The sequence below is a fragment of the Pristis pectinata genome, chromosome 35, assembly GCF_009764475.1.
Source record: "Pristis pectinata isolate sPriPec2 chromosome 35, sPriPec2.1.pri, whole genome shotgun sequence".
Lineage (NCBI taxonomy): Eukaryota > Metazoa > Chordata > Chondrichthyes > Rhinopristiformes > Pristidae > Pristis > Pristis pectinata.
Window position 1 is genome coordinate 12,972,461 of NC_067439.1, and position 11,480 is coordinate 12,983,940.

The window sequence follows — 11,480 nt, forward strand, 5'->3', positions numbered from 1 at the left end:
TGAACCCGGGTCGCTGGCGCTGAAGGGTATTGCCAGAGTAATGGAAACTGTTCCCACCGGCAAAGCAACCTAGAACTAGAGGGTGAAGGTAATTAGCAGAAGAACCAAGGGTAACATGTGGAAACTTATTTTACACACAGCAGTTGGTTGGATCTGGAGTGCACGGCCAGGGGAGCAGTGGAGGTGGGTTCAAAGTTCGAAAGGGTGCTGGATAAGCATCTGAAGGCCAACAAGGGCTATGGTGAGTGAGAGGGGAATGAGACTGGGTGGATTGCTTTTGCATAAAACTGTAACAGGCTTGACGGGCTGAAGGGCCTGCTTCTTGCTGTATCGTTCTGCGATTCTGTGAAGGGACGGGTCTCTTTCTTGAAGGTCATCTCCTGAACAAGCCGACACACCTAACATTTTCCCAAGTGTGAGGCTTTTACAATGTAGAGGGAAACTGGCAAGAGAAGATCGTGCAGACTCGCCAACCACACCTTACCATTCTAAAGCTCTTTCTGATGTCAAACAAGCAGAGATGTTGAATGCAGTTATTCATTATTAAACATCATCATTTTCTCTGCCTTCAACCTTTGAAAGATTGATGTTATTTTAACAGTTTTGGTGCAAAGTGCAATCAAAACATCGATGGTAATTTTGAGAAATATTAATTCTTTGGGTCCTATGTCTCAAATTACATAATCAAATTACATAGATTGTCTATGATAGGACATGACAAAGAAAAAGACAGGATTTTGATGCTGGAACAAGAGACTGCAGATACTGGAATCTGGAGCAACAATCTGCTGGAGGAACTCAGCGGGTCGAGCAGCATCTGTGGGGGAAAAGGAATTGTCGATGTTTTGCGTCGAGACCCTGCGTTAGGACTGAGAGTGGAGAGGGGAGGTGGCCGGTATAAAGAGGAAAAGGGGAGCAGTGAGAAAGCACCGAGGTGATTGGTGCAGTGAGGAGGGGTGTAAGATGACGGGCAGGTAGGGGAGGGGAGCAGAGATGGAGTTGGGAGACAGTGGCAGGTGAATGATAGATGGAGACAGAGAGAGAGAGAAAGAGAGAGAGCGAGACAGAGGAAAATTGGAGAGGCAGATGGCGCAAGGTGGGAGGAGGGGAGGGTGAAGGTTGGAGACAGCTGTTGGATGGAGATCAGCAGGAACACAAAGGGCTCCCAGTGCTGGACTCTGATACATAAGGGAGGGACTTTGATACTGTATCAGAACCATTGGCGCTTCTTGTCATTTTGTCATGAAGTTCAGAGGTTTTGCAGTTTCTGCACTGGTGTAGTTTAATTAGGAAATCCTGACACCACTGGCAGTGATCCACTCCCACCGTAGGCTACACAGTTGTTCAATCTCCCCAACCACAAGCAGGCGAAATCAGCTGAAATGAAGAGGGGATCAGGTCCTCGTGAAGGGATCCAAGTGAACCTTAATGCTGTTTGAAGCCATTTGGAAAAGCTTATTCCACTTAATTGAAGAATATTTATCTCTAATCTTTTATTTTGATTATCCATTTGTAGGTGTGGATCTTGCAGGCAAAGCCAGCATTTGTTGCCTGTTCCTAACAGATTGGCTACTCTTGTGAACCTGAATAAAATGCAGGGTCCTGACTTGAAACATCAACCATTTCTTTGCCTTTACGGATGCTGCCTGACCCGCTGAGTTCCTCCAGCTGCTTGTTTGTTGCTCCAGATTCCAGCGTCTGCAGTCTCCTGTGTCTCTGAATAGTATCATTATCCCTTTAGTTCTACCAGTTGGAAGAAACAAAAAAAAACTTAAATGAAAGACATATAGATTTATATTGATGGATTGTTCAGTGTCCAAGGTTTGTGCGGTGAGAATTCAGGCTCAGCAGTAACACATTAACCCTAAGAGTCTGCCACATACCAAGTGCAGGACAGCAATAGGTCCAGATGTACAAGATGGATTCTGTGTGACTGTTTTGCTTTCTAATCATTCTTAGGATACAGGCAGTTCCTGCAAGGTGCTGTCAGAGCAGTTTCATGTAACTTGTATGATTTTGACACAATGGCAATAAAATCGAGTTTATACATAGAGTCACAGAGAGATCAGCATGGAAAAAGGCCCTTCGGCCCACCAACCCCACGCCGACCATCGAGCACCCATTTACACTAATCCCTATTTTATTCTCCCCACATTCTCATCATCTCTCCCCCCAGATTCTACCACTCACCTACACACGAGGGGCGATCTACAATGGCCAATTAACACACCAACCCACACACCTTTAAGATGTGGGAGGAAACCGGAGCACCCAGGGGAAACCCACATGATCACCGGGAGAACATGCAAACTCCACACAGACAGCACCGGAGGTTAGGATCGAACCTGGGTCACTGGAGCTTTGAGGCAGCAGCTCTACCAGCTGTGCCACTGGTATTGGTATTAGTCTTGGTGTTAATTTATTATTGTCACATGTACCAAGGTACAAAGTTTAGCTTATCTTGCATACCATTCATACAGATCAATTCATTACACAGTGCATTGCAATAGTATGATGTAAAACAATGACAGAATGCAAAATAAGGTGTAACAGTTACAGAGAAAGTGCAGTGCAGATAGACAATAAAGAGCAAGGTTATAACGAGGTAGATTATGAGGTCAAAAGACTACGTTATCATACTAGGAAATCATTCGTTTTATAGCAGCAGGACAGAAGCTGTCCTTGAGCCTGGTGGTACCTGCTTTAAGGGTTTTGTATCTTCTGCCTGATGGGAGGGGGAAGAAGAGAGAAAGTCTGCGGTGGGTGGGGCCTTTGATTATGTTGGCTGCTTTACCGAGGCAGTGAGAAGTGCAGACAGAGTCCATGGAGGGGAGGCTGGTTCCCATGATGTACTGTGTTTCACATTTCACTGTGTCATCCAAAGCAATGTAATAAGCTGCAATGCTACTTATCTGCCTTGTAGCTTTGAATGATTTGTTTTCTGGGAACTGCAAATCTCTTTGTTTCCCTGCAATTTGCACCTGCTTATTGAATTCTGGTTTCAAAGTCTGAACTGATCCACTCCAATTAACTCATCTCTCCATGGGAATTTATTCTTCTGGCTCACTACTGCCCCCTGCCAGCTACTTCCTGAACTGAAGATTACACTAAGTGCACGTCTTGATTCATGGCAATAAGGATTTGAGAATGAATCGAAAACAAGTCACAGTTTTATGCTGTCGGGGAGGTGATACGCCACTGCAGTCCTGAAAGGGTTAATTGCACATTGGGGTTCTAAAACACACAGTTAATATTATTTCAGTTTCATTTCCTGTCGGGAGAATTCTTCTGTAACTGAACAAAAAAAAGTTGCAGGGTAAACAGATTATTTGCTTAGCAGGAAGTCAACATAAGGATAGAACAATCCCCTTGATGACAGAATCTCCTCCACCACCAGTCACAGCTGTGCAGCCCCAGCCTGTCGAAGATTACACAGCCGTTCTTGCACTCTTGTTGATTCTTAAAGAGGTAATGAGTGATTACAGCAAATGGATCTTCTCGTCCTCCCCCACAGTGAGCCACAGAGTTCACTGAGCATCAGAATCCCACGCGGAGGAGGATGCGGGGAGCTGTCCTTTGCTGTCACTGCTGTGATGGAACAGGAGGGATAAAACTGAAAACCAGTACAGCCCAGAAATGCAACGTCAAATGCATTAATGCAGAGGTTGTTTGTGTTGAGGAAGGAAAACCTCTCATTTCTATAGTCGCCTTAAGAAAGTGCTCAATCTGCTACAAATATCAAGTCAAGTCGAGTTTATTGTCCTGTGCTCAAGTGCGGTTACAGTTCCCAGAAAACAAATCATTCAAAGCTAGAAGGCAGATAAATTCATGTGCACAGGTACAATGAAAAACTTGCTTGCAGCAATGTCGCAGGCACGTAGGTTCAGACACACACAGAATATAAATTATACAAGACAGTGAGGAGAAAAAAAAGACATGACATTAGTGCAAAAGCAATACACAATCCAAGACAAGTCCCTGGTAGTGCAAGAGCTGGTCCGCAGTGTTCCATTGCTGAGGTAGGGTTAGGGTTGTGCAGGTCGGTTCAAGAACCTGATGGTTGTAGCTGTTCCTGAACCTGGCGGTGTGGGACTTCAGGCTTCTGTACCTCCTGCCCGATGGTAGCAACAAGAGGAGAGCATGACCTGGATGGTGGGGATCCTTGATGATAGATGTTGCCTTCTTGAGGCAGCGCCTCCTGCAGATGCTGTCAATGGTGGGGAGGGCTGTGCCTGTGATGGACCGGGCTGTGTCCACTACTCTCTGCAGCCTCTTGCATTCCTGTGCATTGGAATTGCCCTACCAGGCCATGAAGCAAGCACTCAGGATACTTTCAACACTGCATTTGTAGAAATTTGTTAGAGTATTTGGTGAAATGCCAAATCTCCTTAAGCTTCTAAGAAAGTAGAGGAACTGATGTGCCTGCTTCGTGATTGCATCCATGTGCAGAGCCCAGGAGAGGTCATCTGAGATGTTAATGTCAAGAAACTTGAAGCTACCTACTGTCTCTACCTCTGACCCACCAACGAGAGCTGGCACATAGTCTCCTGACTTCCCCTTCTGAAGTCAACGATTAGCTCCTTGGTTTTGTTGAGGTTGAGTGTGAGGTTGTTATTGAGGCACAACTCAGCCAGATGTTCCATCTCACTCCTGTACACTGGCTCATCACCACCCGTGACTCAGCCAACAACAGTGGGGTCATCAGCGTATCTGTAAATAGCGTTGGAACTGTGCTTAGCCACACAGTCGTGGGCGTAAAGCAGGGGGCTAGGCACGCAGCCTTGAGGTGCACCCGTGTTGATGGTCAGTGAGGAGGAGATGTTACTGATTGAGGTCTGCCGATGAAGAAGTCAAAGATCCAATTGCAAAGGGACAGAGGCCCAGATTTTGGAGCTTGGTGATAAGATTGGAGGGGATGATAATGTTGAACGCTGAGCTATAGTCGATGAACAGCAGCCTGATGTATGCATTCCTGTTGTCCACATGGTCCAGAGAGACAGTGAGATAGCATCTGCTGTTGACCTGTTGTGATGATAGCAAATTGAAGGGGGATCCAGGTCACTTCTGAGGCTGGAGTTGATTTACACCATAACCAACCTCTCAAAGCACTTTATTGCAGAGAATGTAGTGCACTACCGGATGGTAGTCATTGAGGCAGGTCGCTGTGTTCCTCTTGGCCACCAGTACAATAGGTGACCCTTTGAAGCAGGTGGGAACCTCAGACCACAGAAGCGAGAGATTGAAGATGTCCTTGAATACACCAGCCCATTGGTCCACACAGCACCTGGCAGGTACACTCTCTGGGCCAGATGCTTCTTGTGAGCCACCCTCTTGAAGGATGTCCTGTCATTACCTTCAGAACTGAGATCAAGGTCACCAGGAGCTTAAGAGTGTCAATGTTCTCCCTTTCAAAGCATTCATAAAAGGTGGTGAGCTCATCCAGAAGTGCTGCCTGGTTTCGCCTTGTAGGAAGTAATCGTATATAAGCTGTCAAAATTAAGAATTCCAAAAAGTGATAATGTGCAAGCAAAAAAAGGCACTAGAGAGAGGTGACATTTTGCGGGGAGCGGGCAGTAGAAATATTGCATTATGGGAAGCGAGACAACCAATTTGCACACAGCCAGTTCCACTAACTGATGAGATAATAACTAAAAAAATCTGGGTTTATTTTTAGTGATGGTAACTGAGGAATCAATATTGAGGAATAAGCAAGGCAGAGTCCCTGCTGCTCTACTACCCCACTGAGATAAGACTATTGAACGGTTCCCTTATACAATGAGATGGACTATGACCTCATGATCTACCTTGTTGTGACCTTGCACCTTATTGCACTGCACTTTCTCTGTAGCTGTGACACTTTACTCTGTACCATTATTGTTTTTACCTGTACTACATCAATGCACTCTGTACTAGCTCAATGTAACTGCACTGTGTAATGAATTGACCTGTACGATCGGTTTGTAAGACAAGCTTTTCACTGTACCTCGGTACAAGTGACAATAATAAACCAATACCAATACCATTGTGGGATCTTTCACGATTACCTGAGTGAACAGGAAGGGCATTTGTGTCAAGGTTGAGTTTATTGTCATGTGCACAAGTCCATGTGTGCACAGGTGCAATGAAAAACTTACTGCAGCAGCATCACAGGCACATAGCATCAGAGAAGCAGCATTCACAGAAAAACATAAATTAAATAAAATTATACACAATTTGTACAAGAAAGAACACAATTAGAACAAAAAAAAGTCCATTGTAGTGCAAAGTGATCAGAGTGTTCAAATTGTTGCTGTACTGAGGTAGTGATTGGGGGTTCTGCAGGTTGGTTCAAGAACCGAATGGTTGAAGGGAAGTAGCTGTTCTTGAACCTGGTGGTGTGGGACTTCAGGCTTCTGTACCTCCCGCCTGGTAGTAGCTGTGAGAAGATGGCATGGCCCGGATGGCAGGGATCTTTGATGATGGATGTTGCCTTCTTGAGGCAGTGTCTCATGTAGATACTCCCGATGGTGAGGGTGGAGAGTACTGGGCTGATTCCACTACACTCTGTAGTGTGTGTGTGTGTGTGTGTGTGTGTGTGTGTGTGTGTGTGTGTGTGTGTGTGTGTGTGTGTGTGTGTAGGTTTATGTGTATATGTGTTTTTGTTGGTGTGTTTGTGAGTGTGTGTGTGTACTTCTATGTGTGTGCGTACATGTGTGTGCGTGCTTATATGTGCTTGTAGGTGTGAGTTTATCTGTGTATGTGTATCTGTATGCATGCACGTGTGCAGATGCCTGTGTGCATGCTTTTGAGTGTGAATGTACATGTTTGTCAGATCCTGCATCCTACCACAGCTTTCACTGCGACAACTTTCACACGTTCAGGAAAATTAGCCATCAGAACTTTTAGACTTGAGCCAACTATTAGTCTTCCAAAGTTGACATTGCCCCTTGAAGAGTTTATCTCAATATCTAAATAAAGCTTATAACCCAAAAGCTCACCCTTCCCACACCTTACCACCAACCTCCTCCTGTTCAAAACCTTTTGCCATCTTATTTTGCAATCATTCCTTCCTGATGTAGTTTGCAGCTTAAATTAGGGTCAAAAAGTTGAACTTCATAATCTGCCTCCTCTTCGTCCATCTCCCTTGTCAACTTGTTCAGCCTACTGTGAAGACTGTGTCAAATGGTAAGAGAAATCAGACAGGGTCAATTGGTAAGTTGGGCACAGGTTAACTGGCACCTGAAACAAAACCTGCAGACAGCATAACAGATGAGACTCACCTGTCAGAATCAACACCGGCACTGTTTCTGTTAACAGTTCACCCAAGCAAAGAAAGCAAAGGTGTCTGCAGAAAGCTGTGGATTTTACTGGTGTTTCTGTGTTTCATTCTAGGGCTGGTTTAAGAAGCTGATCTCATTGAGCTGTTCTGCAGATTTTTTAATTCCTTCACGGCCGACAGGAGGAATACAATAGGTCTCGGCACCCCTGAGTCGAATTATACAGTCAGAGTCATTCAGCACAGACACAGGCTCTTCAGCCCACCATACCATGCCAGCCATCAAATTTTTTTTTAACAAAATAAACCTTATTCATAATAATAGACAAACTATATACAATTACAAAACAGTGCAAACCTTTACATTCTTGTACAGATCATTCATTAGTGTTACCTTTTTATATAGAAAACAGCACCGATGCCACATGTGTGGCTCCCTGGAAGCTACCCGGTCCTGTATTTACAATATTTAGGGGCTTTCTCGCCTGTCCCCGCCCCTCCCTCTCCAGTGGCAGAAGAACCCTAAACTGTAGTCCTTCCCCACCGAGCCCTTGCGTTGGCTGCACCCAGCTTCAGTGCGTCCCTCAGCACGTACTCCTGCAGTCTGGAATGTGCCAGCCGGCAGCATTCCCCTACGGACATCTCACAGTGCTAGAAGACCAACAAGTTTCGGGCAGACCAAAGAGCGTCCTTCACCGAGTTGATGACCTTCCAGCAGCAGCTGATGTCCGTCTCTGTGTGTGTCCCCGGGAACAGCCCGTAGATCAGAGAATCCTCTGTTACGCTGCTGCTGGGGATGAACCGTGACAAGGACCCTTGCATCTTTCGCCACACCCTCCTCGCAAACCTCCTCGCAAAGAGGTGGGCGACCGTCTCGTCCCCAGCGCAGTCCTCCCGAGGGCAGCGCACTGGGAGTGAGGTTCCAACCATATACTAATCTCATTTGCCAACATTTGACCTGTAGACTTCCATGCCTTGGCGATTCAAGTGCTCATCTGGGTACCTCTTTAATGTTATGGGAGTCTCTGCCTCTACCTACCCTCAGGCCGTATGTTCCAGATTTTCCAGAAAAATTCCTCCTCAGATGCCATCTACATCCTTTACCCTAAACCTATTGCTCCTACTTTTAGACACCTCTGCTGTAGGAAACATTTCCCACAATCTATTGTAGTTTTGTCCCTCCACAATTTTGGATGGAGATCAAATGAAGCTGCCAATCTGGTTCATCATTTGGTGACTCTTGACAGCATTTGTTCTGTGTGTTTGTGCGTGTGCGTGTGCGTGTAGAGATTAGCAGGAGGACAGAGGAAAAGTTTCAAGGATGTGCTCAAGATATCGTTGAACAAATCCCACATCCCCACCGTCTCCTGGGAGTCTCTGGCCCGTGACCACTCAAAGTGGGAAAAGTAACAGTCAAGGTGGTACTGAGGACCTTGAGGCAATGCATCAGGGGCACACAGAGACCCTGGGTAAATGCCTGAAGGAGCAACTGCTCACCCTTCCTCCCCATCAACCACCTCTTGCCCCAACAGTGGGAGGGCCTGCATTTCCATCATCATCCACCTCGTGTGTGCGTGCGTATGTGTGTGCGTGCATGTGTGTGTGTGCGCGTGCATGTGTGTGTGCACATGTGTGTGTGTGCACGCACGTATGTGTATATGTGTATGTCCATGCATATATGTAAATGTGTGTGTGCATGCGTGTGTCTGTGTTTGTGTGTGTCTGCATGTCTGTGTGTGCATATGTCTGTATGTGTGCATGTGTGTATGCATGCATGTATGTGTTTGCATGCTTGTGTGTATGTGTGTTTGTGTGCATGTGTGTGTGCATGTGCGTGTGCTTGTGTGTGTATGTGTGTGCGTGCAATGTGTGTGTATGTACATGTGCGTGTGTTTGTGTGTCCACATGCACATGGGCATGTCCATTTACACGCGACAACACGGTTCAGTTACTAGAGCTGTTGCTTCAGGGATGCAGCGGCCCAGGTTCATTGCTGAGCTCCAGTGCTGTCTGTGTGGAGTTTGCACTTTCTCCCTGTGACCGTGTACATTTCCCCTGGGTGCACTGGTTTCCTCCCACATCTCAAAAATGTACAGCCATATATTTAATTGGTCACAGTAAACTGCCCCTGAGATATGGGTGAGGGGTAGAATCTGACGGGAGTTGATGGGAATATGGGGAGAATAAAATGGGATCAGTGTAGGTGCTCCCTTGATGGTCAGCACAGACTCAGTGGACTTGATTGTCTGTTTCTGTGTGGTACAATTCAATAATGTCCATGTGTGAGTTCATGTGTGTGCATGAGCATATGCTCATAACTGTGTACCAAATAATGTATTGACTTGGGATGAGGGGAAGTACAGTCTCTGCGGTGAAGCACTCCAAGGTCAAATATCCAATTGGGCACGTTGCTTAGAGGCTGCTAGTATCTGTGGAATCACACCTACCAAAGACTTTCAGGAGAGGAGAGGGAAAAACATCTCTTCTTGTGACTAAGATGACACATTGAGAGTGAGTCATTCCAGTCTCTTGATAAGGTTTTCTTGTAATCACTCCCACTCATTGCTCTCCACACAATTCACTGAGGCATCCACTGCTTTGTATACTCTGTACAAAGTGGAAAATGTTATTTACAAAGTCCTTGTTAAAGGATTACAGCAACACCAAGCTCTAAGATATGGCTTTACAGAGGACTGTAAAAATATATCCTAAAATATATCCTAAAATGAGAACTATTGAACATCAGAAAAATAAATTCATTGCTTTGTTTACAGAAGCACCCTGCATAGAGAGAATCCATTTGCCTGTCGTGTCTGATCTGTCCCTGTGAAGGAGATGTCTATATTCTCGTGACAAGCAATCTGCTGGAGGAACTCAGGACCAAGCAGCATTTGTGTTTCGGGAGGAAGCGGGGGGGGGGGGGGGGGGGGGGGGGGGTGGAAGGAACTGTCGACATTTCGGGTCGAAACCCTGCATCAGGAGTGAGCGGGGAGGTAGCAGGTATAAAAGACAGTATATAATAAAATAATATTGGCTATCTCCGCCCTCCACACTCAGTCCTAATGCAGGGTCTCGACCCAAAACATTGGCAGTTCCTTCCCCTCGACAGATGCTGTTCGAACTGCTGAGTTCCTCCGGTACCTTGTGTGGTGCTCCAGATTCCAACATCTGCAGTCTCCTGTGTCTTCACCTATGATCTCACTCCATTACTCTTGCCCCCAGAACAATGCAACTTGATGGCTCTTTTTCAGCCTTTCGTCCAATTTTGTTTTCAGACATTGTTATTGAATCTGCTTTCACCACCTTTTCAGCGAGAACCTCCTCCATCATAACAAGACTTTTCCCCTAAAAAGAATTATCTCGTCACCTCCCTCTCTGTTCCTTTGCCAATTATTTTAAACCACTGTCCTTCAGCTACCATCCCATCCAACACGGATCTCCTTCTCCTCATTGACTACATAAAATTGTGCTCTTTGACTTTCATTCTGACACCAGTGAAAGAAATTGTTACCATCTTGTGTATCGGTTACAGCCCTGCTCAGCCTTGCTTCTCCTGTAACGCCCTGCTACAGCCATGTTTCTGCCCTACTGGAGCTTTGTGACCCTGGTACAGTACTGTGGATCTATCCCAGCCCTGTTAAGATAATATTTAAGATATCTTTATTAGTCACATGTACGTTGAAGCACACAGTGAAGTGCGTCGTTTGTGTAGAGTGTTCCGGGGGCAGCCCGCAAGTGTCGCCACGCTTCCGGCACCAACATAGCATGCCCACAACTTCCTAACCCGTACGTCTTTGGAATGTGGGAGGAAACCAGAACACCCAGAGGAAACCCACGCAGACACGGGGAGAACATACAAACTCCTTACAGACAGTGGCCGGAATTGAACCCGGGTCGCTGGCACTATAATAGCGTTACACTAACCGCTACACTATCATGCCTCTAACACGGCCCTTTTACAACCCAGTGAATCGGTTCTAGCCCTGTTAGAATTCTGTTCCAGTCCTGCTTTAGCCCTGTGAATCTATTCTCATCCTGTTACCACCCTTTTACAACCCTGTGAATCTGTTCCAGCTCTGTTACCGTTCTGTTGCAGCCCTGTTGCAGCACTGTGAATCAATTCCAGCCTTGTGAACCTCCCTGCAATACCACCTTGTTGACCAAATTTCCTTCCCCATGTTTCCACTTCCTTTACTGTCAGCTCCAGGCACGGCCCTCAGATGGG